Source organism: Puma concolor, chromosome A3 (genome assembly GCF_028749965.1).
Source record: "Puma concolor isolate L17-30 chromosome A3, mPumCon1.1.hap2, whole genome shotgun sequence".
Lineage (NCBI taxonomy): Eukaryota > Metazoa > Chordata > Mammalia > Carnivora > Felidae > Puma > Puma concolor.
This window is the reverse complement of record NC_141669.1, coordinates 18,675,163-18,702,558: the sequence shown is the minus strand read 5'-3', so window position 1 is coordinate 18,702,558 and position 27,396 is coordinate 18,675,163. Positions and strand designations below refer to the sequence as shown.

Here is a 27,396-nt window from a genome sequence, read left to right as displayed (position 1 = left end):
GGGTTCTGCCGCTGAAGTTATCTTGCTGTGAATGTCCCATGTGGGACGACCCACTGAGCTGCTGTTTTCCTGTGGAAACTTGAGCTAGTCTTTCCAGATTATACACTGGAGTCTGTTCTTATTTTCCGGCCTGGAACTTCACTCCTCCTTGAGCTGAAGGCTTGGCTGGTGCTGGACATCCTTCCCCACCCCTTGCGAGCTGCTCTGGGAAGGGCCGGGCCCCTGTGTGTGCCTGTGGCTGCCGGCAGAATCCTCCTTCCACAGCTGGACCCGCACTGGGACAGAGGTGCCGCCACAGCTGGGACTGTGCCGAGTGGCGCAGTCCTGAGATTTTTGTTGCTGTGTGCGCCTGTCCATAATGGGCCCTTTAGACCCTGTAGGTGGTGAAGGGGCTGAAATGCTACTCCCAAATATTAACATGTGCAGGAAAATGTAGGCTTTACAATGTTTTCCTCCAGAACCAGTCTCATCTTTGCTTTCCTCCCAGTGGCGGGGGAAAAAGAGTAATGACAACAAAAAGACAAATACCACCCCCAGTATGAGCAGTCTTTAACCTTGCCCACCCAAGGCAGCATGATTTCTTCTAGTCTGAAGAGTGCCCCCTCCCTGCACCCCAGGAAATAAAGCAATTAAAGTGCATACTCTCCTTCAGGTCTGTGACTTCCCTCCACGTGGGCTCTTCTGCTCTTCTTCCTCCTGCCCAGGAAAGTGGGCAGGAGGACATCTCCCGGTGCCCGGGCACAGGACGTCTTCACATCTCTGGCTTTGATGGGCTCGCTAGGCCTCCGGCTGACATGCTTGGGCACCTGTCCTGGGGCAGCCTCTGGCTTCACCAGTGCCACTGCTGAAGTGCCCACTGCTGAGGGTGGGGGGACTTGTCGTCTGTGTTCTCGGCTCAGGCAGAGCATGGCCAGTGACCCTGGGGCTTGGAGGGAGGAAGCTTCTCCGTTCCTTATGCAACACTCCTTCGGCAGTGGGAGATGAGGAGGCAGTGCTCTCTTGGGCCACCTGGACCACTCCTCAGGCACTTCTAGTTTATTGCCCTGTGCCTCGGGGAACACCTTGTCTAAGGACGGTTTTTCTGCGGGCACTCTGGTTTTTCTGAGATGCGCCCTGGGGAGTCAGGAGGAAGCTGCTGTTGCTGGGGTTTCCCTGCACACCTGTCAGCTGACCCTACCAATTTCTCTTCTGCCCGCAGAGGTTCCAACCACTAGAGAGAGCCAGAAATTCATGCCTGACTCTCACTGAACTTTTTTTCTCTCTTCCAGCCCCTCCACTAGCATCGGATGAGGTTCTACTTCAGTTTTCAGGTAGGTGCTTCTCTGCTCTGCGACCTTCTACGAGGCCTTTTTCCACCTTCTCTGGGCAACCAGCTTTGTTGTCTAGCCTGGCGGGAGGGATGCGGGGAAGAGGAAAAAAACTTGGATCCATGAAATCACATTGGGAGCCGTTTCCAAAAAATCATGACGCTTTATAACATCCGTATCAGCACGGAGTGATGAGTCTTTGGGACATAGTAATTTGGTCACCTTCTTTGGGTCAGGTCTCTACAGCTCCAGCCCTGCCAGGCCAGCACCCCCCACCCACCCACCTCTTGCCTACGTGTGGCTCCCGCCTGCCCTGCCGCCAAGCCCTGTGAGTGACCACAGGCCATGGGGCAACTCCTCACTCTCAGCTTTCCTATGGGCCCAGCCCTCTTAACCCAGAAGTCTGCCAAAAGCTGGGCTGGTGAGTATTCTGAATAGAATTTTGGCAGATGGATAAGGTTTCACATTTACTAAATTTCTGAGTCTCTCTTTACGTGCACTCAAACTGGGAATCTGGAACATGCGTGCTTTGAATTTTTTTTTTTAATAAAATAACATGTTTTTGTTATTTTGGGGGCAAACCTTTCACCAAACAGAGTCAGAGGTAGTCTGCACCCTGCATTTTGTATACCCCTTGTGATCTTTGAAAATAAAGATGAATAGTGGGCAGTGAATGCCATGGCTTTATGAGAATCAGTTATCTTAGGAAATCGGAGTGGGGAGAGGGGGCTTGGGCTTTACTTTGGGATTTACTAGACAATTTGTTAATCTGCTCTCTCTTTCCTCCAAAATGTCTATATGATTTGAAGCTTGGCAAAGGAGAGTAGGTTTGAGTTCTAATAAAATGCATTACAACTTTAAGCCAGCTGGCCCGTGTATTTTTGGAGAGTGAATGTGGAGTCCAGACAGAGTTCAGTTGGGCCTACTGAGGGGTTTCAGGTGGGATCACTGGCTGGGAAAATGTATATATATGACTTCGGATCAGATTGGATCCCGCCTGGGGACAGAAGCCTGTACTCCCCTCTATCCCTCCCCTTGGTGCTTACCTTATCTCTCTGCCTGCTGGGTCCCCACCTTTCCATTCTGCGTCTTATCTACACTGGTCTCCCTGCTGCCACAGCCACCCCCCCCTCCCCTCCCCCCCCCCCCCCCCCCCCCCCAGCCATACAGATCCCTACCTTGCAGCTTTGAAGTTTTGCTCGGGCCCATTCACTGCTGGTGGTGCACCCTCTGTCCTCTCCCGAGTCCTCCAGCATCCTCTCAGCTTGCCCTGTGTGGCTTGCTCTCACAGCCCTGCACAGCACTCTCTCCCCAAGAGCTCCTGTGATGTCGGATTCCGAATGACTTGGCCTTTTTCGTGCATGCAGGCTGGCTTTGCTGTTAACTTTGCACCTGCCTGTGTCTTAGCCTCCTTTGCTCTTTGGTGTCCCTGAGACGAGGACTGGGTATTCTTCTCCTCTGTTCTCGTGTTGTCCACCTTGGGTCTCGACTCATCATCATGGTCAGTAACTGGTGACTGGGTAGTGACAGTGTCTTTCTTTTCCTCCATCAACTAAACCCCAACTGACACTAGTTCATTTGTATCTGGATCACCCCCATCATTCAGAAATGATTGGACAAAGCCACATCTGAACAAATTCTGCTAATTCCTCCTCTGTGGCCTGTCTGCTGCCCACACTCCCCACCCCCACCCCCCCAACCCCGCCTCAAGGCAGGGGCCCTGTGACAGAGAGAAAAGCCTGAGTCATTGCGTTCAGTTCGTAAACAGTGAAAGTTGGAATTGTCTTTGCCTCTGGAATGGGAGTCTTGAGAGGTTTTTTTCTTTTCACCTCGGTTTTCTGGTAAAATCATGAAAACAATGTGATTGTGTCTCAGAAATGTAGAAATATATCTAGATTTCTCTTCAATGGTCAAATTTTTTAGTAAATGCTTATTTTTCAAAAAAATAAAACTTGGGAGTGTTCCTGTAGATTTGTATTGGGCAAAACCACTGACTTCCATTAGCAGAGCAATGATGATGGTGGTGGTGTATTTTGGGGGACGGGACGGGGGGAATATGGATGGTCAAAACCGGCCAAGCTTCTTCCTTCCTTTTGTTACTCAGTATGGACCCATGGAGCTCCTGTCTCCTGTTTCCCTAAAACCCAGAGAATGTCATTCTGGTGTGCGTTGCTGGTTGGTAATGTTTGAATTGTAACATCATTTCTGCTGCAGTGGAAATGTATTAACATGCAACCTAACTGCTTGGTAGGAACATTTTCCCTCATGTTGGGGAGCCAACGCACTTGCTACCTTGAGTCTGGCCAGCTGTCCCGGTCTCCTTTGCTCTCATCTGGTCAGGGGGATAGGAATGGCTTGTGTATCTCTATGTCCTCAGGTGGAAACAAACCCGTTATTGACTGCAGAAAAAGTTGCTCAATCAAACTGTTTTATTTACATAGCACCAAATGTCCAGAATCATCTGTGAGTTTTTTTTTCCTCGAAACTGACAGAATTGGCTTATTGTTTTGGCACCTGGAGGCACAGGGATAAAGAAATGCTTCAAAAGCTTCAAAGATCTCCCCAGGTGATCTCATCCATACCCAGTGCCTTTAAATGCCACCTCTATTGTGACAGTCCCTAATTTGCATCTCTAGGAAGGACTGTCTCCTCTGTCCAATAGCTTCTCCAGATGGGTGTTATAAGCCTCTAAAACCATCCACGTCTCTAACTGAGCTCTAGCCGGTTCCCCACACTCTTTTCTTCTCACGCTCTTTCCCATGTCAGAAGATGGCATTAGCGTTTACCTAGTTCCACAAACCGTATCTGGGAGCCGTCTGTGAGTCCTCTTCTTTACGCCTTCATCAGAGAGGCCGTTTGATTCTACTTCCAGATTTTATGTGACTCTCCTCCCTCCTGTCCAGTGGGACTCGTGTCACCTTGTCGGTGGCAGGTATCCCTTCCCTGAAGTCCACTAAGACTTCCCATCAGTGCTTCTTGCACCTTCTCTTGCTCGCCAATCATTGTGCACACAGCAGTCTTTTCAAAACTTACATTGGGTCCCATTACTCTCTTCCAAAACTTTTCACCCTATTGTACTGAGAATAAAACCCAAGTTGCTTGTCTTGATTAGTAAGGCCATTCCTGATCTGCCCCTGGTTATCTCTGCAACCCTATCTGGTACCTCTTCCCTTCCCCCCCCCCCCCCCCGGTCCAGCTGCTATGGTTTTCCCCGTTCCCGGACCACCTTTTTCACCCCAAAGCTGTTGCTCATGCCATCCCCTCTGTAGCAAACACCATGTTCCCACTGACCACGTGGCTGGCTCCTTCTTAGGGTCATAGCTAAAAAGCTACCTGTGTAGTGAGGACTGTCCTGAGTGCTCCAGGTGAGTATGTTCTCCGTCCACCTTGATCTTCTCCATCACTGCTCCCTCCCGGTTGTGTTACAGCATTTCACCTTTTGGAATCGCTTAGTTTTCTTCTTGTTCACTCTCTGTTTCCCTCCCTAGGTCATGATTTTGGGGAGGGCAATGGCATATCTGTCTTGTTTACCACATACCCCAGGCCTGGCATAGTATTCAACTTGGAACAGGTATTTGTTTTTTTTTTAAATTTTTTTTTCAATGTTTATTTATTTTTGGGACAGAGAGAGACAGAGCATGAACGGGCGAGGGGCAGAGAGAGAGGGAGACACAGAATCGGAAACAGGCTCCAGGCTCTGAGCCATCAGCCCAGAGCCCGACGCGGGGCTCGAACTCACGGACCGTGAGATCGTGACCTGGTTGAAGTCGGACGCTTAACCGACTGCGCCACCCAGGCGCCCCAGAACAGGTATTTGTTGAATAAATACTAAAGACCTACAGGATGGGGCTGGTAATACTGCCCAGGTAACTACACTGCATTAAAAGAGATCACGTATGGAAGTGCTCTGTAAACCAGAGACTCATGTTAATGATGTCAGTGGTTAACTGTATACAGTGGGAGAAACAAGAATAGGCGAAAAAAAAAAAAAAAAGAAAAAAAAGAAAAAAGAAAAAAAGTTTTTATGTTTGATTGAAAACTGAAGGCAACTCTGCTCTCCTAATTCTAGAAGAGTCGATGAGAGAGCTGTTTCCAACCCAGCAGCGATGACCATGGGACAATTTCATGATGTACATTTCTTTATTTTTTTAAGTTTATTTATTCATTTTGAGAGTGACAGAGACACCACAAGTAGGGGAGAGGCAGAGAGAGAGAGGGAGAGAGAAAGAATCCCAAGCAGGCTCCATACTGCCAGCACAGAGCCTGTCGTGGGGTTCAAACCCACAAAGCCATGAGATCATGACCTGAACTGAAACCAATAGTAGGATGCTTAACCGACTGAGCCACCCAGTCGCCCCCAAAATGTATGTTTTTTTTGTACTTCTTCTTTTGCCTTGGCTACTAAGAAGTCTAAAGCTAAACTTGGGTCTCAATTGTCATGCAAAAATTAGCCAAAAAACTTCTGTTAAATACAGATAGTGTTTTGTGAGAGTAACTAGCACTCTGCCTGACACACAGAGGAAGCTCAAAATTAAATAGCAATGTCCATGTGAATAGTCTTAGGTTTTATTGTCCCTTTGCCATTTTCATGGTAAACGACCTCATATCCTCTTTGGAAGTAGGGAAAGCATCAAGCAGTTTTGCTTTTTATTACTGTAAAAATAAAATTATCCGTAATAGCTAAAAGTGGAAACAACCCAAATGTCCATCCACTGACAAATGGATAAATGAAACGTGGCCTATCCATACCATGGAATATTATTTGGTAATAAAAAGAAATGAAGTGCTGATACACACTACCACACGGATGAACCTAGAAAACATTATGCTCAGTGAAAGAAGCCTGTCACCGAAGACCACGCATATTGTACGATTTCATTTATGTGAAGCGTCCAGAATAGGCCATGCACGCAGACAGAAAGTAGAGGAGTGGCCGTCTAGGGCTGGATGGTTGGAAGCCATGGAGAATGACCGCTAGAAGCGGTGGAGTAATGAAGATTTGGGGAGTAAGGAAAGTGTTCTAAAATTGGTGGTGGTGGTCCATGCCCTGCTCTTTGGATGTAGCAAAAACCGTTGAATTGCACTTTAAATGGTGAATTGTATGATATGTGAATTATATCTCAATAAAGCTGTTAAAATTGATTAATAAAATTATAGTAAGAGCCCCGCTGGCTCTCTGAGGGTCGCATGACTGAGCAGGCCAATCAGAGTGGGTTTACAGGCGGCAGCTTTGATTGGGCCTGAATAATAGCTCCTCCCCCTCTCCCTTCCGCTCCCTCCCCCACCTAAACGTTCTCTCAGCCTTCTCATGGGGACCCTGACCAGAGAGAGTTAGACATGGGCTTCCACCCTCAAGGAGCTAGGTCTGTCTGGGAGCTGAGCAGGGTGCAAGGGGTTATGGAAAGGGTGCTCGCAGTCAAGACCCAGCGCAACTCCCTGGCCGCAGGGAGGGTATTGTGGGGCTTCTGTGTGGAGAAACATCTTTCGCCACAGCAAATACTGTTTTATTTCTTCATTCTCGTGTGACTTCCACAGACGGTTACCGTGCGCGGTGCTGGGGACACAGAGATGACTGTGTGTCCCCGCGTGGGTGGGGCGCCAGAACCCACCGCGGTAGGGGGAGGGCTGGAGGCCGCGGGAGACCCCGAGACGCTGCGCAGGGGCCCCTGCGGGGCTGCCGGCGCAGTTCGCGCCGGAAGGACGAGAGCGCTTGGCTTGGCCGGCGGCTCAGGGGCGCAGAGAGCTCCGACCCGGGCAGGTCACACAGCTTCCCGGAACTGGCCCCAGGCTGAGGGCCGCGTGGTGGCCTCTCCCGGTCAGGGGATGGAGCTGTGAACGCCCGGCGGGAGTGGCTTTGAGGCCGGACTGGCTCCCTCGCTGCGAGGTCTTTCCTCGGGCACAGGTGAGGGGCCCCTGCTCCCCACTGCTGAGCGGGTCACCGCCTGCCCCCGGGAGGGGAAGGGCGGGCCGCGCGCGGTCCCGGAGGGAGAGGGCCCTGCCGGGAAGGCTGGCCGGCGAGACTCCGGGCTCTGTGCGGGACGTTTGCCACTAGAGGGAGTGCCACGTCGTTCACCGTCCCCAGCACTGGGCTCCCAGGCCCGCAGACCGGCCTGGGTGGCAGCCAGGGCTCGGGGGTTCCTGGGAAGCTCACTCGTTTCCTTTTAAAGGTTTCTCAGAAGCAGCCGGACTCGAGAATCCTTAGCGTTGTTTGGCAGGCATTCGCAGAGCCCTTGAACTAGGGATGCAGCCTCTGGCCTCTTGCAAACCTCTGGGGCCTTGGGCAGGGATGCTGGTCCCTAGAGAAGCTGTCCTTCGCTCCCAGCACTTGAAGACCTGAGAAGCGCAGGGAGCCTCACTTCTGTTTCCCTGTGCGGAGTCTGGTCTGGCCCTCAGAGCTGCAAAGGACAGGCCCATGGGTTCTGGAGAGCGGTTCAGCTCTATGCTACCTGGAAAAGTAGTTTAGTGCCTGATGGGAGAGAGCAGGATGGGGACATGAGGTGAGGCCAGGCTGGCAGGATGTGTAGGTGGTGTTAGAGACCTGGAGACAGGAGAGCTGGCTCCCAGCATCTCAACATGGGGCTGGTGGAGCTGATGGGCACGGTGGGGGTGGTTAGACCCCAAATTTGGGCAAGAACAGCTCTGCTGTGGCTCTCTTGGCTTGGCCCTTAGGTAAAGGGCAGCAGAAGATTGCTTGCGGATGCCCCTAAACCCTGCCATGAGAGGTCCCCACAGGTCCAGGTTGGGCTGGCTACCTATGGTGGCTGGCTGATGGTTGCTACCCTTTAGAGGCGGGGCTAGGACCAAACAGGGTGTCCCAAGCATAAGCCCTAGGCCCTGGCCACTGCCAACATGGTCACTAAGATTTTGGACCACATCCCAAACTTCTGACCCAGGCTCTGCGAAGGGTGCAGGAAGCTTGGGGTCCATTTCCCCCTCCAGCATCGACCCCTGGGTCTGGGAGAGGGACCATCCTTTGCAGTCCTCGGGCACAGGCAGCAGGGGTACAAGAATGCAAACCGGGGACTGCACGTTGCAGGAAGCTGGTGTGCCATCTGCAGTGGGAGTGGGTCAGAGCTGGCCTGCTGAGGCTCCTGTCACTGCTGTGGTTAATGCTGGTGATTACCATGGTTACCCGAGGCTGGAAGCTCTGACAGTCAAAGGCAGAGCAGGAGAAAGATGTCCTCTCCCTGCTCTGAGCCACATGGCTGCCTCTGCCTCCCTGGCAAATAGAAGAACCTGAACCAGAGAAGTTATTCTGCCAGGGTTCAGCCGATTCGTGCATCATCAATCACCAAGCATTGGGGCTTTTGGGGGGCCCTGTCCTGAGCACATCCCATGTGAGGGAGGTGAAGGAGATGTCCTCAGTTTGCTCAGTCTTGGGAGGACAGGTCCTCAGGGAGCTCAGAGTCAGAGGAAGGAAGCAGGCTAGAAGGACAGGTGGAGAATTCAGCACAGGCTCTTGAAGATCCAGCAATGACTCTCTGGTCACATGCTCCAGTGCCAGCCCGAGGCGGTGAGAGCACCCTCTCCAACCCGGGTGCTGTCTGGGGTGTCAGGACACCTGCTCTGCCACTGGTTGGGAGTCCCAGCTCCTGCTGGGCCCTGGTTTCCCCATCTGCAAAATGGGGTTAACGGTTACTAATCCCCACCTAGTCCAAGTCTGTGGGGAGGAGTTTTTAAATGAGTAATTTTGTGCATTGAAATGAGACAACAGATTTCAAGTCTTCGGAGAAAAGGCCTTATTTATTATTATCATCAACTCATTGAGCAGAAATTCTGTTTATCTCCTTTGCTGCCTCTCCAGTGCTGCATGAATTGAGAACCATAATACCTCAGTGAGATGGTAGGGTCTGCACAGCTGCCCAAATCCTAGCCCTGGGGATTCCTGGGGGGCTAGGGAGGCCGGGCGGGACTTCCTCTGAGCTTGGAGGGGCTACCAGGATCAGGAACAGTGCGCCAACTCCAGGGCCAAATGCTACAGTGGGAATCTGTAGGTTCTCAAGCAGGGTGCCTAGCTGGAGTTGTGAGAGCTGGGGCGAAGGAAGCAGGAGCTGGTGGGTGGAGGAGGCCTGCTTTGAAGCTCTTTCTCTTTGGTTCATTATCATTATATGTTCATTTTAAAAATGAGAAAATGCAGATATGCCAAAAGAGAGAGAGAATGAAGAAAGAAAATTAAATCACTTATGTTAAATTAATTAAATTCTGATACTCTGTTCTGGTGAGGAGTATCGTGTAGAAGGTCTCCATAAGTGGCTGAGGGAATGAATGAACTCAGGTGACTGTAAACTGTCTGATAGATACCTGCCAGGCTTTTGAAAAAGAAAGATTTTTTTTTTTTTCCAGAGAGGTTTTAGGTTCACAGCAATATTGAGCAGAAGGTACAGAACCTTGCCGTGTACCTCCTATACACGTGCATAGCCTCTTCTGTTATCAACACCCCCCACTAGAATGGCACATTTGGGCAATCAATGAACCCCTATCGACACATGGTTATCACCCAAAGCCCATGGTTTACATCAGCGTTCACTTTGCTATTGTACATTCTATGGATTGGGACAGGCATCTGCCATTCCGGTGTCATATGGGGTATTTTCACAGCCCTAAAAATCCTCTGTGCTCCGTCTCTCAGACATTTCCCCCTCCGCACATCTGCACGTCCAAACACTCCCCCATTATATTAATATCTATGGTTTTCAAGATAGGAGTATGCTCTACACATTGATGGGAAACCTGTTTCCCCTCTGAAAAATGAAATGGGGATAATAAGCATGAAACACCCCCGTCTCAATAATTTGGATCGGACCGCTGACGTCTTTGTGTTATTTGGCTATGGTCATGAGGCTGAAGTTAGGAAGGACAAGGATAGAACATGAGGAAGGACAGAGTCCCTCTAAGGCTGGGCGGGAGAGGAGACCAAGAAAGGCAAATGGTGGCACAGGACGTCCCTTGGGGACACAGTGCATTGCGTACCACTGCCCTCTGCAAGAGCTGTGTCTGCCCCCAGGTGTGCATCTCTGTCTTTACTTCTTTCTCCAGAGTTCCTTGCTCCTTGAGGGAGGTCAGTCACTGAAAAAAAAAAGATGCCTGTTGGGGTAGATATATATGTGTCTCATATACGTGTCCTGATGCAAACCCAGGAATTACACCATGAGCTAAAAAAAAAAAAAAAAAAATCCTGCCCAGGGCTTCCTGCATTGGTAACAAATCGGCAGGTGTCCCCTAGTGTGTCTGAGGACCTTCGTGCATGTGGAGGAGAGTTCCTGATGTCTAAATCTGTCCACAGCACTTCCTCTGTCTTATCTGTGCTGACAGCTTCTCCTTCATCTCCGAGGGTCTGGATCCCAAAGCCCTTTGACCACTGGGCTGCGTTTGAAGGACTCTCCACTTCCTCAGTAAGCCTCTGGGCTCACACATCCTATCTGTATGGGCCAGACCCACGCGGTGGCCCACGCCGATGGCTGCCGGAGAAGGTGGAAGCAGTGCTGTCCCAGCAGAGCAGCGGCCTGCCAACCAGGTGGTCACGACGACATGAGCACAGAAGCGGGGCACACAGTCCTCTTGCTCCTGGACAAGACTCCAGGGGCGTCTGACTGATTGCACACGGGCTCTGGGTCCTCCCTTGAGGATGCACACCTTGCATTTCCCTGAAGGTGTGGCTTTGCTCATCACCCAGAGTCTATCCTCAGCCATTGAACTAGCTGTTTAGGGAGAGGTACTGTTTGGTCCTGAAAATCATGGCTCCTGATGTCCCTGCTCTTAAATTTCTTCTGTAAGATCTTACGTCTTTTCTACCTCAGGTGATGTGCCTGAGGGCTCTGTGGTTCGCCTCATTACCATCACATTTCCTCCTGGCCTGACCTGTGTTGGTGGCAGGGAGCGGCGACAGAGAGCTGGCTTGTTGGCGGAAGGGCTGGCCTCAATTAATGACGAGAAACTGAGCTGGGGCAAATGTAGAGTTCTCCCGTCAGGCTTCCCCTCCTCAAAGGACTGCACAGATACATGCACACGGTAGGCTGGAGACGCTGCTCAGGGTCCGGGTCACATCACGCCTTTCTCTGCTTGCTAACCAGAGCTGCTGACCCCTCCTCTTCGACCTGTGCCCCTCCCTCCCTGCTCACCAGGCACCTGTCGCCCGGCCTGTTTGCATCTTGCATCGGCCTTTCCCGCCCAGCTGCTTCCTCAGGGTCCCTCTCTTCTGGGCCAGCCCTCTCCCCAAGCCTCAGGAATCCACCTCTTCAGAGAAGCTTCCCGGCCACTGTCTGAAGTAGCTTTCCCTTTTCCCTCCTCATGTTATCAATGCCTTTTCTTTTTAATAGTATGTATTTCAATTTTCTTATTTTTTGGCCTCTTTATTTCCTTATTATCTGTTTCTCCAGGTAGCCTCCAGGAGAGCCGGGACCTTGTATGTGGATTTTGTTTATCACTGTATCCCCAGCATAGCAGGATGCAAGTCTTATAATAAGTGCCCCGTAAGTAGTTGATTGATGAACGGTTTAGCAACACATGTAAGAATGTCTTGACTCTAAGTGACTTTAAGCTCAATCTGAGTAAGACATATGACCTGTCATTCTCTGGTTGATCCTTACTTGGAATGAGGGGGAGGACCTCCCCACTCTGCTTACACAAATGTTGTAGCTTTGGAGCTCTGAGCACAGTGCTGAGGTTAGAGCATAAGTAGCATGTTAACAAAATGGCACATGCCTAGGGGAAATTGTGACTTGGAACCATAGACTTTGAGGACAGTAAACTTAGGGTCTTTCACTTGGAGAAGGGAAGGCTATCCCTAAGGATACCTATGAGCTGTACACAGATATCCCAGACACATTGTAGAAGAAGAGTGTGTGTGTAGGGTGGGTTGCCTGGAAGGCAGTGATCTCTTCCTCACTGGAGGTGTTACTAAAAGCTTCCCTTGGTGCGGACGTAAGACTGGATGACATTTAAAGTTGCTTTCAGTCTGAAGTGTCCACATATATCAATGTGATTTTGGAGGAGCCTGGGTGGTTCAGTCAGTTGAACATCTGACTTCGGCTCAGGTCATGATCTCACGATTTGTGGGTTTGAGCCCCATGTCGGACTCTGTGCTGACAGCTCAGAGCCTAGAGCCTGCTTTGGATTCTGTGTCTCCCTCTGCATATGTGCTCTCTCTCTCTCAAAAAGAAATAAATATTAAAAATTTTATAAATGTGATTTTAAAATGTTTTTGTTGGACTGTTCCAACCAGCCCAGGGCAGGTAGGAAGAGCAAGCTATTCCTATACCTACTATCTGAAGTAGTTTCTGGCCCTGTTAGTGTGTGTGTGTGTGTGTGTGTGTGTGTGTGTGTGTGTGTGTGTGTGCGCGTTTGCGTGTGTGTAATTGCGGTGGACTGGATTCTTGTTGAACAAATATTCACTCAATATTCACTCTCTCTTCCTCCTTAGGATGGCATATACTTATATTTACCTGCCTCACTCATTTTGGGCATGGCCATGTAACCGGGTGCACAGAAGTGGGAGTGTACTGAGGCTTTGAATGTTTGTTTAGCCTCTGGAGCTCCTGCCTACTCCATGATGTAAGTACATCCAGGGTAGCCATAGTTCCAGGATGAAGAGACATGGGGAAAGCAGACCTGACCCAAGCCCAAATGAGTCCAGCTAACTCACAGACCCATTACTGAAAAGAAATAAATGCCTGTTGTAAGCCACTGAGATTTTGGGATTATTTGTTACACAGCCTTATCACGGAAAAGCTGACTAACGAGTGTTCATGGTAGTCTTTAAAGGGAACTAGTCCAATACTCAGGCCTTTTCACAGAGGGCTTCAGGATGGAGGCACCTGCTCTGTTGCATGTCATTAAGGAATCAGGTTTTAGTAAATAGTTCCTCCCCCTTTTAGACTCTGTTCCCTGACCTCTTCCTCAAGTGCGTATCTCCCCCCTCTTTAGGACAACTAACCACATTCACAAAATTCCACCTCCTCCTCCTCTACAGGCCACTTCTGCAGGCTCTCAGAACTGTCTGTCTTTGACAAGGGCTATCCTTGTTGTGGGAGGCCCTCAGCTTTCCGAGGAGGTTGGAAAGAATGGAGCTCAGAGAAATGGAGGGGCCCCCGCAAGCTGCAGCAGCAGGAGGCAAAGGAACCAGCAGCAGGGCCCTCTGGAAAGATCGGAGGAGGCATGTAGCTGAGTGCTCACACAACGTGAGGATGTCGCAGCTCCAAACCAGGGTGTTCTCTGTGATGTCAGGTGAGCAGCAACTTAAGTGCCTCTACCTCCAGCGTATCCAGCACAGACACGCTGAAAGTGGCTGTAAAATGCCTTTGACTCTTATCTCTCTTGCATCACCCTCTGAAATGAAATCTCAAACACTTTCGCAGGGTTTGATGCAGAGAACAGTAAGCAGATAGAGGTTCAGGCAGAAACAGAACAGGAGTCAAAAGCCCTGGAGAAAAGCATGAATGGGCTTGGAGAGGACAAATAAAATAGCAGAGACATTTATACGGGTCTCCCCTACCTCTCAGAACAAAACAATTATGAGATAAGAGAGGCATGGATGGGAGGAAATTCTTTCATTTTTCACATTGCAAGCTGGAGAGATCCAATAGCCTGTTTATGAAGAACAATAAAGAAGATACATGAACTCAGTAAAGAGGTTGTTACAAATATATCTGGTGGTTTTGAAAGGCCAGGGTTTTCTCCCCGCTTTTGGATAAAGCTGTCAGCTAAGTATTAAAAGATTTTTTTTTTTTTGCTTTGCTTTTTTTGTTGTTTTTTATTTATTTTATTTATTTATTTATTTTTTTTCCAAAAAGCAATAACTGGCACCAGCAGTTTGTTACAATTGGCAGGAAGAGTTATCACTTTTATTTAGGATTTGGAAATGCAATCAAAGAAGGGCAGATTGGAGCTTGAATTAAATGAAGCTTAAACAGCACAAAGAAAAATCTCTGCTGGTCTTTTAAACAAACAAACACAAAAATTATAGCTCCTTGTTGTTAATTTGAGCTGTAAAGCATTTGACACTCATACTTGATAAAACAGTGCCAAACAGAACGGTTGCTACTTTTTTTGTGTTAGGTACTGAACGTTCTGATCACTTTTACGAGGAAAAAAACCCCCTTGTTTTTAGAAACTCTTTGGCTATTTATTATTGCACTAGCTTATTGCACGAGAAATCACAGTGAAGACTCATTCTGTTGGCTTTAGGGGGAAATTATTTCTTCGAGGATACTTTCCACAGAGCAAAAAGCTGGGAGGATCAGTTCCACTTAGCTACCTGTTTTCACGTTTCTTGTGTTTTGTAATTCCTGAATACCAAATTACCCCCTGACGTCATGGTAGCTGGGAGTATGACCCTGTCTATGACTTGTCCTCACATAATTATTTCAATTTTTTGTGATTCAATCTGATCCAGGAAGTTGTCATATTAGCTAGTAACTTCCTTATCTATATCACAGCTCTGAGAATCAGCACAGAAACATAAGGTTCCCCTGAGAGGATAAGAGAGATGTCACAGTGGTTGCTCTACATCTCGAGCATTTTACCCAGAGGTCTCTGGACTCGTTCAAGATTCTTAAACCGCAGCAAGAATAGCAGGCTGGTTTTAAAACCCGGAATGAATTAGAAGTGAAGAGAGGTCCTTTTATGGGCAGGGATGGCGACTACCAGTGGTAGACAGTAAACAATCTGGTAATAAGGGACAGAAATACTACAAAACAGACACAAACCCACAGAACTCAGTGCTTTGGTTGGATTTAGAAAAGGGGTAAATACTTTCCCAAGTATGATGGTTAATTTTATGTGTCAACTTGATGGACCGCAGGGTGTCCTGTTATTTGGTTGGACATCATTCTGGGTGTATTCTGGGCATGTGAAGGTTTTGGGATGAGATTAACGTTTGAATCAGTAGACTGAGTAAAGCAGACTGCCTTCTTCAACATGGGTGGGCCTCATCCAATCAGTTGAAGGCCTGAATAGGACAAAACGCCTCACCCTCCCTTGAAGTAGGAGGAACTCGTTTCTTCCTGACTGTCTTTGAACTGGGACATTTGCCTTTGCCTATCTTTGGACTTGGACTCAGACCGAAACGTATACCATCTGCTCTCCTGGTTCTCTGGCCCCTGGGCTTGGAGTGGCATTACACTCTCCTGGGTCTCCAGCTCATCACCTTACAGATCTTGGCGTTTAGCCTCTATGAGTTCAGGAGCCAATTTCTTATCATTCTTTATAATACCTCTATCTCCATCCTTATCTTTATGTATCTCTCTCTGTATATATATCACCCTGGATCTGCCTGGAGAACCCAGACTAATACTCCAAGCCTTGCTTTGGTCTTGGGGCTCCATGTGATTGAATTGAAGGCACCCAGCCTGTGTCTTGAAGGGAAGGCACAGGGCTTGTCTTCCTTGCCACTTGAGTCTCAGATCAGTTGTCCCCTCCCCTGGACTCTGCCAGCGCTGGGACCCATGTCTGTTCTGCCTGCTCAAGGTTGTACCTAATGGTTGCAGATTTGAGTATCAGATTTGAGTATCACTCCACCTTCCAGAATACAAGCTCTAAGGGACTCTGAGCAGCTTGTTTTTTTGCTTCCTTCCTGGCCCACACGCAGTGAGTTGTCTCCCACAAACACTGTGGAAAAAATGAATGTTCTCTACTCCCTTCCACAATGGTACTGAATAGAAATAGCTTAAGAGTTTTTTCATAGCTAAAAAAATTTTTGAAAAGTGTCAGTGCTTAGAGAGAAAACTCTCAAGCTTTGTAAACATGCCTACCTTATCCCCCAGCACCCTTCTTCACCTCTCGCAACACCACTTATTACCCTTTAGTGTGAAATGGTGCACACGGCACATTCGGTTATAGCAAAAGATGTGGTACAAAGAAAGAATGTAAATTGAATCTTATTTTCTCAATGAAACAATACTATAATAAGGGTTATATCCCTTATTCATATTTTTTATAGAAACGCTTGATAGTTTTTTAAAAAATTTTTTTAGCGTTTATTTATTTTTGAGAGAAAGAGACAGAGCATGAGGGGGAGAGGGACCGAGAGAGAGGGAGACACAGAATTGGAAGCAGGGTCCAGGTTCTGAGCTGCCAGCACAGAGCCCAATGCGGGGCTCGAACTCACAAACCGTGAGATCATGACCTGAGCTGAAGTCAGATACTCAACTGACTGAGCTACCCAGGTGCCCCAGAAACACTTGAGAGTTAAATCCTGAAGTATATGTTAGCTTGGAACCAGAGCTACAGTTGAATTCTGCTTCTTCTAGAAGCTTTGTAACCTTGGGCAAGTCCCCTAGCCTCTGTGGATGTCAGTTTCCTCCTTGACTAAATAGGGAAGAGTACAGCAGCTGTGGGGGTTAAAGTCAGTAATGTATGTAAAGTACCTTGTGCTCTACCTGGCACATAATAAGTGCTCAATAAATTTTAATTCCCCTTCTCCCTTCTCCTGTCTCCAATTCAATCAAGTATTATGATAGATGTATTTCCTGTTCAGTGTAAAGCTTTATAAAGTGCATATAAATCAATTAAATAGGGCAATGCAGTAATTGATCATGTAACATTTATTTAAGAGATCCTGGGAGAGGGGGAGAAGATTAGGGGCTCGTGGAAACCTCCAGAGAGACCCTAGGAGAAGTCTGCTCAGATGGGTTTCCTGTGACACGGCATGGGCACTCACTGCCATAAATTCTGTGAGAAAGGACACGGTGGGGTTCAGGACTATGACGTACGATTGGGAGTTTCTAGGTCCAAGAGTGACCTGAGTGGTCCTTCCTGCCCCTGTAGGAAAAGGCAAAATGATCAGAGGAGTCAGATAAATGGCCATCTGACCTGTCTTTTTTTTTTTAATTTAAAAAAAATATTTATTTTTATTTTTGAGAGAGAGACAGAGACAGAGAAAGAGCATGAATGGAGGAGGGGCAGAGAGAGAGAGTGGGAGACACAGAATTCAAAGCGGGCCCCAGGCTCTGAGCTGTCAGCACAGAGCCCAATGTAGGGCTTGAACTCATGAACCGTGAGATCATGACCTGAACTGAAGTCAGATGCCCAACAGACTGAGCCACCCAGGTGTCCCTGACTTGTCTTCTAAGTGCAAGATTTGTGAATGAGTTATCTCCTCAGTGAATGCAGAAGATAAGCCAGATATGATTCAATTGAAATTTCTCACCACTTGTCTGCTGTGAGGAGGGAGGCATGTTTGCAGGCACCCTTTCCCTCTGGCTTTCAAGTGTGAACCTGGGAGGGGGCAGCATCCTTGAGGCTTTAATTGGATAACTTTAGGAAATGCCATTACTGGGGGCAGGGAGGGAGGTGTGCCACAGACAAAGTGAAAAGAGATTGGGGTCAATAAGGAATGCTCATTCCGTGGCCAGAGAATGGTGTCCAATGTGATTCAGATTCTAGGCAATCCTGAAAAAACCCTACACCGTCTTTTTCCCCTGGGGAAGGTCAGAGGGAATTCTGTTTGCTCACATATGGTTCCTTGCTTCTCTGTACCCTCGCTGATCCATGTTTTAGAATGGAGTTTGGAGGAGGCATTCCGCAGAAAGAGCCAGTCTGCCATGTGAGATTGTCTCTGCCATGCTTCCAGATCAGGTTCAAGGACTTTCCTTTGACAAAGCATCGCTCACCTGCACTGTCCTGTGCTTCTCCCAGGGATGAGGCCAGAGCTGTCGCGGGGGGCTAGGACTCTCTCTCTCTCTCTGTAGTTTGAGAGTGATACGAGACAATTTTCCTCTGTTCCTTGCATTTTTGCCCATCTTGGCCTTTGTTCTTGATTCTATCTTCTGGGATATTTGTGTAGCAAACAGCCTTAGAAGATACAGATTGTGTCTCCCTCTGGGGTGATGGGCAGTAGCAAGTATTTTTACTGTCCAACACAATGAAGATAATGTCTCCCTCTAGGACCAAAGTCAGACAGGCTGTTGCCCATTTTAAAAAGTTCAGGTTTCCTAAGCTTGGATCCCCTTAGCTATGAAGCAAACCCACTGTGCCTGCAGCATCTGCCTGGGCCCCTCCACGCTCCCCCCCTCCCGGGACCTGGGCAGGCAAATGCGAAGCTCATGCTGCTTGCTGGACCCTGTGGAGTGCAGGGCTGTGTTTCTGGCCGGGAGTCTCATGTCTTCTGCCCACATTCAGAACACTGTGGCAGGCTAACTTGGTAGCAAGCAAGTAGGATAAGACCAGGGACCGTCCACAGCTCTTGTTAGTGATTTGTCACAAGAGACTAGTGACTGTGCAGGGCTGTGGGGCAAGGGTGCGTCCACTCATAGGAGGCCAGTAACAATCTGGGCAGTAACTTTCCCAGACAGGTCTCTCTCTCTCTCTCTTTCTCTCTCTCTCTCTCTCTCTCTCTCTCTTTCTTTCTCTCTCTCCTGGCCTCCCCCGAACCTCCCCCATTAGTATTTTTTGCATCTCTGTGCCTTGTGAGATAGCTGCGGGTTTTATCTTTCCCTCTCTCCTGGAGGTGGATCTCTGGGCACCACCAAGCTCTGACGTCCTTGACTCTACAAGGAACGGTTTGCCTCAAGGCTTCTGGACCACTCTTCCCCTCCCACTCTGCTGCCATCCCCTGTCTCTCACAGGCGTGGCCTGGGGCCTCTTCTCTTTTTTTTTTTTTTAATTTTTTTTTCAACGTTTTTTATTTAATTTTGGGACAGAGAGAGACAGAGCATGAACGGGGGAGGGGCAGAGAGAGAGGGAGACACAGAATCGGAAACAAGCTCCAGGCCCTGAGCCATCAGCCCAGAGCCTGATACGGGGCTCGAACTCACGGACCGCGAGATCGTGACCTGGCTGAAGTCGGACGCTTAACCGACTGCGCCACCCAGGCGTGGGGCCTCTTCTCTTAATCCTGTCCTCCAAGGTCCACTTGCTCACATGCCTGGCAACCCTGTTCTTTGGTAATTTTTGTTTTGGTAGTTTTTCCACCCTCAGGGAGTGAAGAATGTTCTAGAGATGTTGGTGCTGAGGGCAGACTTGCTGGAGAAACTTGTGCTAGGCATGTCCACTGTCCTGGCTGGTCTCTTCACAGCTCGCCTCAGGTTGCAGGAATGTGAGCGCCTGTCTTGCGTGTCAACCACTGGGAGCGTCTGGCAGGCAGGGCCTGGGCCTGCTTGTTCTGTGCACGCCCCCTCCACCACCTGGTACCCACCACTGTGTCTAGCACTCAACGGGGACACACCGTGGCTCAGCTGGATAGATTCAAAGCTGTTCTGGAATAGGCAGCTGGCACTGTCTCTCACTATTTCTTCTCTATCTGTACCTACATCATCGTTATTCTAGAAACTATGTTATGCTGTAGTACCTTTCTTAATCTGCTCTTCCTGTTGAAAAATACTACTCCTAGAATCATGATGAAGCAATGGACCAAGGAGCCTTGTTGAGCATGCCCAGCCATGGGTCCAGTCATGGTGATGCTGCGTAGAGCTGTGAGCCCACCTCTGCAGGGAGCACGGGGGGGGGGGGGGGGGGGGGGGCGGGGGGAAGTGCCAAGAGCCAGATGCAGTGACTCATCAAGGTGCAAGGGAGTGCAGCAGAGAGGTCAGCAGGCTGGGGAGGTCAGGAGAGGCTTCCCAGGAGAAGGGACCCCTCAGCATTTGTCTATAGCAGACTGGAAGTCCCCAAATTTGGTACAGTAGTTACTTCTTGAGGGAGGCAAAACTTAAAGTGGTTTTGCGTAGATCTGCTTGCACTTTTCTCAGTGTCTAGGAAGATACCTTTGGGTCTTTCCCTCCCCTGGGCCCTTCCTCAATCATCCCAAAGGACAGACAGTTGCAGTTACTCAGTTTTGTTTTGTTTTTCCCCTTTTTCCACAAAGAGCAGTGCATTTCACTTGTTTTAGGTGAGAAAAGATTCTCCCTGTTTAATGGATGAATGGAATGTATGGATTAAAGAATGTGAAGAATTCTGGAGGCTTTCAGTCTAGACTATTCTTAGGGTCCCTCTTGGTATTCATTCATTCATTCATTCATTCATTCATTCATTCGACTCAGTGAGTATTACTTAATGTATCTCTACTCTGCACTGGACTCTGGGCCAGGCCTTGTGCTGGGTGCGGGCAGATAGTGGCAAACAAAATTCTTGGGGAACTTGCACGCAAACAAGGGAGACAAACCAGCAATAAATGCAAACTGTTATCATGCTGTGCAGGAGAAACGCAGGGTGCTCTGAAAGCAAATAAATGAGACCTGTCTGAAGCTGGGTGGCCAGAGATGGCCTGGCTATGGAAGTGACATTCCCGCAGAACCCTAAAGAGTGAGCGTGACTAGCTGGGTGAGGAGAGGGAGAGGGGTGATGGGCAGAATATAGCGGGCTGCGTGCGACAGTGCAGGGACACAGTCAGAGGAGCACAGCGAGTGCAGGACGAGACGAAGCACAGACAAAACGTCAAACCAGCTCAGAAAACAAAGAGTTCCTTAATCTGAGGAGGACCCGGGAAGTGGGTGATGTAGGTCTTCCTGTGTGATAGGCACACTGAGTTTCTTGCCCTCTAGCTGGACCCAAGCTGTGGCTCCCCTGGGGTGACACCACGGAGGGCACCGGGGCTGTGAGACAGGATGATGGAAAATCACAGGTGGTTTTCCGGGCCCCAGTAATCATGGGCTTCTCATCCCATCACCTCTTATCCTACAATATACATTTTTGAAAATGCTTTGTCAAACTGCACTCCCTGGGCTCAGCTACCCCCTGGTGGAGTCTTTGATTAAGATGGCACCTGCCCTGAGTTGAGTCTGAATCCCAGCTGCAGAGTTCAGAGGCCGGAACAACTATGACACGAGTCAGAGGGCAGAGAGGCATCTGTCGTGCAGGTCACGGTACGTGGTACGTGGCAGCTCTCTGCGCCGTGGTCGGGAGAAACTCATTTAACGTTTTCTAACATTTTCCCAAGTGAACAAGCGGTCTGTGGGTGCCACGAGAATGCTCATCTGTCAGTTGTGACAATATAACAGAGTGTACATTATTTATGCTAAAAATAGTCTGTACGAAAGATGAGGCTCCAAAGGCAGCACCAATGAAATCCTAAGCTTCTGCCAGACCCCCTTCCCTCAGAGGTGATTGACAAAGTAATTTTCCGCTGTGCTTTACTGAACCAAGAGCACATACCGTGCACACCAGCAGCCTTTGCAGCCTGATGAAATCACTCAGGACCCGTTTCGAGGCCTCCTACCCAGGACGGTCCGTTGACGTATCCCGTCTCTGTGGTCCCTCTTTAGCATGGTAGAGTCCAGAAACAAGGGTGGCTTTGCTTCAGCACAGAGCATGGGAACCTGGTGGCCTCTAGCTCCGGGTTAATTATGACCCTCTCCTGTGCCTGGTGAGGGAAGGAGCAGAGGGGACACAGACAGGGGACTCTGGGCACCCGAGTCCTCCTTCTGCGCCCTCCATCAGGGCCATGGTCGTAATAGCTGCCATTTGTTGAGGGCCTATTCTGTGTCAGCCCTGTGCTGGGCGCTTTATCTGGATGATCTCATGTCTGAAGCAGTAGGTACTACTAACATCGGAGGAACTGAGGCTTCTCCAGGACTCACACGGGAATTAGTCGCTCCCGCAAGCGTCCCAGCGCAGGGACCGGAGAGGTCTGAGTCTGAAATGAGGGCTGGAGGCCGATTTGTTTTTCATGGCCTCAACGTTGGGAGCCAGAGGAGGTGGTGAGGATGGTTTCCAGGGGGAGAGGGCAAACCGACGAGCTCCAAATGCTTCTTGCACATTTTTTAAAAGGCTGATACTTGCTTTTAAATTTAGCCACATCATCCCCAAATCCCCGCAGTGTGTTTTGGATGTAGAAAGTGGGACAGAGAAGCTTCCGTTTCAGTTAATGTGAGAGAAGACCAGCTCAGGCAAGCTGTCTTAGCCCTGGGGCTGCCAAGAATACCGAGAGGCACACAGTAGGTGCTTAGTTATTGGTGGAATTAATTTGAGTTGCTAGTTAGGGCTGCACGCCTGCCCTCGTGTGTGTTTCTGAGTGTGGTAATGGCTCTCCCTTGGTCTCACATGTGCAGAATCTCACGTGACCCTGTTAGGTGGATGCTTGTGACCTGGGACCAGCTGGCAGCTGTTGTCAGAAGGAACCTGTCCGGTTTACTCAGAGGCCATGACCATAGATCTGAGGCCATTGAGCACTGGGGTCAGGCCAGGAGTGTGAGGCTGGGCCATGTTGCCTAAAGATCTGCTCCTGCTCCGAGCATCTGTAGTTCAGGGTCTCAAGAGAGCCAGACCCACAGTCTCTTCTTAATGTTGCTTTTGGGCAAAGAAAAAAAAAAAAAAAAAGAAAAAAAGAAGGGAGGCCCGTTTGCTGGCTGTGGGGAAAACCCCGTCTTGATGTTTCCCTGTTCTCCAGGAGCGAGCTTGTTTGTGGGAGCAGTAGGGCCAGGCAGGCTTTCTTTAGAGGCTGGATCTGCCTTCACCCTGTGTTTGTCTGCTGGCCACAGATCACGGCCTGATTGGAAGTGACTTTCCCCCAGGCGCTCAGTGCAGGCCTATTAGGCTGACAGTCTGCAATGGGCTGGGAGAGGCCCCCAGTTAGTGTAGCTTCCAGGTAGGCCTCTCGCTGCCCTCTTGGGCCATATGGCAGATGCTCCCTGCCACCTGCATGTGCTGGGTCCTGTGCCAGGCTGAGTGGGGGCTGCCTGGAGGGCTGGACTGAGGCAAAGGGCTGCCCTCGATGACCTCGGAATCCAGACAGGAAGCCTGTCTGGGCACAGCTGACCCTAATTCCAAGCAGGGGGCTCTCTGATGAATGGAAGTCCTGGGTATCATGGGGCAGCTGAGCTCTCTTAGCCCAGGCTACCTGCCCCAGGCTAGACTGGAGACTTCCATCAGGCCAGGAGTTCCCAGGTACTTCATGCTCACTCTGCTCCAGCAGTCAGTCGGCCTACATTAAGCACCACTGTGTGCACTTTTGCCAGACCCCAGGACAAGGTGGAGATAAGCGTGAGGTCAGAAGCCCTGCCTTCTAGTCCTGGCCCTGTTGTCAACCAGCTGTTTGGTCTTGAATAAGTCTTTCTGGGCCTCAGGTCCCCATCTGTAAATGAGAGGAGTGGACTGTAAGATTTCTATGAGTTCTTCTGTGTTTGATATTCTAGTTCATTCTCATTCTTTCATGTCCTTTCTCCTACTCCTGCTTCCAGAACCCAGCGTGGAATTGATCACACAGTTGGTGCTTGGTAAATGCTCACTGGCCAACATTATGCACAGCAGCCCAGAGCTCTGAGTGCAATGGTCCTTCAGCCTTACTTTCTACCTCCTAGAGATCCAGGACTGGAGGGCACACCCCCTGCCCTGCTAGAAAATAGACCATGCTAGTTTATGGGACTCTCAATTACTCACTTAAGGATGCCTACTCTGTCCATAGCCTTGGGCTGGTTGGGCTGTGGATGCAGGGGTGAAAGAGACACCCACCATTTGGTATCCTTGGGCATCCCAGGAGGAAGGCCCAGCCCTTGGTTCTGTGAGCACTCTTCTCATAGACTCTGGTAGCATCACACTCGGTTTAGGAGACATTTATGTCCTGGGGCCTCCCGACAGTGCTCTATCTTCCAGAGCACATATTCAAGGTCTTTGCTAGGCTTTCAGCCAGCAGCAGGTAATTGCATAGACTCCTGTTACTTAAAGCAACATCAGCATCACCTGGGAGCTTTCTAGAACTGCAGGATTTCCACCCCCATTGCAGACCTACTGAATCAGAATCTGCATTTTAACAAGATCTCAGGGGATTTGGGATCCACAGTAAAGTCTGGGATTCCCTGGCATAGACCATTCTTCCCAGGCATGATGCTCAGGGCTCCAGCAGCCCGTCCATAGCCCATGGCCTTTATTAGCTTTTTAGGTGGCAGACTTACTCTGACTGAGGTCTGCAGGGGAGGCACTCATGTTACCAGCTCTTCTGAGAGTACCAGGGCTGGGTGTTGACTCCCTCTGGGTCTGTCATTGTTGAGCACAGCTCACACAGAACCCCCCCCCCCTTTGGACCCTCACACTCACTTATTTGCAGAAAGGCTTCCAAGACTTCAAATCGAACAAATTAAACCATCTTCTTAGGAAAAAAAAATCCCTTAGACTATGCCTGAAAAAAATTTGATTCAGCCTTTTCCTTATATATGTGCACATGCATGCACACACACACACACACACACAGAGAAATAAAGCCTTAAAAAAAGACATTGTCGGGGCGCCTGGGTGGCTCATTTGGTTGAGCGACCGACTTCGGCTCAGGTCATGATCTCACGGTTTGTGAGTTTAAGCCCCGTTGTCGGGCTCTGTGCTGACAGCTCAGAGCCTGGAGCCTGCTTCGGATTCTGTGTCTCCCTCTCTCTCTGACTCTCCCCCATTCATGCTCTGTCTCCCTCTGTCTCAAAAATGGATAAACATTAAAAAAAAAAAAAAGACATTGTCTATATTATGGGTTCTTAACCAGGGTCTGTGGTTAGGGTTCCTGGGGGAGTCTATGAGCCCCTGATTTAATATATGGAATATGTGTTTATGTGCATTTTCCTAGTGAGAGAGGGTCCATGTTTTTCCAGATTCTTGAAGGAGTCCATGACCTAAAAAAGTCAACCCTTGGTCTCGGTCCAAGTCTGTTTCTTGGGATTTATTTAACACCTTGCTGTTGGAGACAAGTCAGGGACCAACTGAAGGTCTTTATGAAAACAATGTCTATGCTGCCAGTTAGGCACGACTTCTCTTCCCTCTCTCTGCTCCTCTAAATTTCTCTTTGTTCTTCCTATTATCTCTATCAAGGGCTATTTTCAGGGCTGATTGGAAACGGAGAGTGGGTCTGGCGGCACAGCAACAGGAGAGCGTGTTTGCCGGAAAAAGCATGGGCTCTAGTTGAGAGCAAAGGCAATTAGCCCTCAGAATTGGCCCATATTCCTTCCTTTCCTTCCTTTTCCTTTTTTTTTTTTAAACAAGTGAACCAGTGAAGCCATTTCCAGAAAATGGCAAAGAGCAGATTCAGGCCTGCAATTTCCGCATCCCTGCCCAGATGGATGTTCTGGGACAGGCGCCATGTCACTGTGCTCTGGACTGGTCTGGGCGTTCTGGTCTCAGGGTCTCATTCTCTCTTCAGCCTCCAAGGGCTTTTCTGTGCCGTGGGTGGGGGACACTTCTAGGGTATGTCTGTCCCCTGTGGCTGTGAGGCCTGTGCTCCTGGGGAGAAGTGAGCCCACCACTCTCAACACTGTTTGCCCCCAACCCCCCTGCTCCTTTAACCCACGTGGCTGCAGGAAGGACACTTCGGACATTGATGCTGCAGCCAGAAGCACTTCCAAGCATCCCCAGCCTCGTTCTTCCTTCCTAGTTCTGACTCCGTGGTGGCTTGACCTCTTGTTTTTGGGTGCAGATGGCTGGCTCCTCACTCTTGAAGGTAGAAGTTTAGTGTTCTGTGTTTGTGGCATAGCTCTCCTGAGAATGTGGCACTCATTTCTCCCCACCTGTCCCACCTCTTCAAATCTTCCTGGCCGCTCCCAATAATCACCCCCTTAACCCAACCCCGGTGCCCTGCTAGGTCTTGCCCGTTACAAGGGGAGACTCAGTCAACACAGAGTCTTTGCTTCAGCCAATTAGCTTTACTTACTTCCCCCAGGCACACCTGTGATCCCTATGTCTGCTTCTTGGCCAACCCATTTACCACCTTCCTGACCTTTCTACTCAAATTCCATCCCTTCCAAATCCCACTTTACCCAGCAATGATAGCATTTCCCATCTGGAATGCATTTGCCCAACCTCTTGTCAGCCCAGATTCTTCTTTCACTTGCTTGAGGACCTTCCAGGCTCTGAGGCTCTCTTTGGGAGGTGACTTACTTCACTTACACAGCCTGTTCCAAAGCTGGGTGATTATCAAGTCTTTCTTCATGTTGAGTTGAGGTCTGCCGTGGAGTCTTCTCTGCCCTGATACATGTCCTCTGAGGCTGCATGGTGGGTTGAAGCACAGGCTTTGCAATACATAGAGTGTGGACTTTGAATTTTGGCTGTCTTATTTACGGGCTGTGTGACCTCAGAAATGTCACTTAACCTCCCAGGCATGAGTTTTCTCGTTGCAAATGAGGCTAATAATAATACCTATTTCAGGAGGTAGTTGTGAAGACACAGAGTGTCTTTGAGACACCGAGTGGGTGTGCATTCCAGGAATAGTAGCTCTTGTTGCAATTTTACTTTCTTCCCTTAAATGTCTCGTTTGGCCTTAAGTTGCTCTGATTTCATCTCATTTCTCAGGTGTGTATCTGATACACTCACCTAGACTGAGCTCTTGGAGGATAGGGTGGCATCTTCATCGCTATCCCCGCCCCACTGTGTTGGCAGGGTGGGTGCACCATACATGCTCATCAGCGAGTGGATGACTGATTCAAACCAACAAGAAAACATTTGCTCTGTAGGTATTTGAGTCAAAGAAAACTTGCAAATACTTCAGATTCAATGTTGACTAACCAAGCCTGGTGGGTTTGCACCTAACGGGGCAGTGATTATTCCCCAAATCAACTCTTAACTCTCCGCCTGGCTCTGAAAAGGCACAAAAGTAGAGCTGAAAGGGTGCCTGGCTGGCTCAGTCAGTAGACTCGCAACTCTTGATCTTGGGGTCATGAGTTTGAGCCCCATGTTGGGTGTAGAGCTTACTTAAAAAGAAATAGTTGTGCCAAAATAGAGCTTAGTCCCCCGAAGGAGGTGGGGACGCTCCAAGCACTGTCCTAAACAGCACTGCATCCCAAACTGTGGCAACCATCCATGGGTAGCCTGGCAGCAGGTGATGGCACTGCCTGTCCGAGAGCCAGGGGGGTACTTCGGGATGCAGTCAGCCCCTCCCTGCAGTGGGGATGGGAATGGGAGGTACGGGGAGCTCTGTGGAAGAAATGCTGCGGGCAGGGTCAGCGGACAGCTCAGTTGACTGCAGCACCACCAGGCCGTGCACGCTCTCGTCAGAAGCAGGTGCAGGGAGTCAAGGGCCCGAACAGTGGTTGGAGGGTACCTGCCTCCAGCTCCTCTTACATGGCACCATACTTACCGTGGAGCATCTCAAAGGTACCTCCCTGGGCTGCTGAGACACACAGAAAACCACGCTCCAGCAGGAAGCTGCCTGGACCAGTACTCTTGCTCCTTAGGTCTCCTGGTGCCTGTTTTT

At 49.4% G+C, this 27,396-nt stretch overlaps 1 long non-coding RNA gene across 2 annotated transcripts; it reads left to right on the top strand.

Moving 5' to 3' along the window:
- The first annotated feature begins 6,854 nt into the window (after positions 1-6,854).
- Positions 6,855-13,886, top strand: LOC147582287 (uncharacterized). 2 transcript variants are annotated; one of them, XR_015248692.1, is made up of 4 exons: positions 6,856-7,209; positions 11,684-11,776; positions 12,727-12,857; positions 13,276-13,886. It is a non-coding gene; the product is annotated as an uncharacterized LOC147582287 (long non-coding RNA). The 2 variants fall into 2 exon arrangements; XR_015248691.1 differs by lacking the exon at positions 13,276-13,886 and having other exon boundaries at positions 6,855-7,209; positions 12,727-12,989.
- The last annotated feature ends 13,510 nt before the right edge of the window (positions 13,887-27,396 follow it).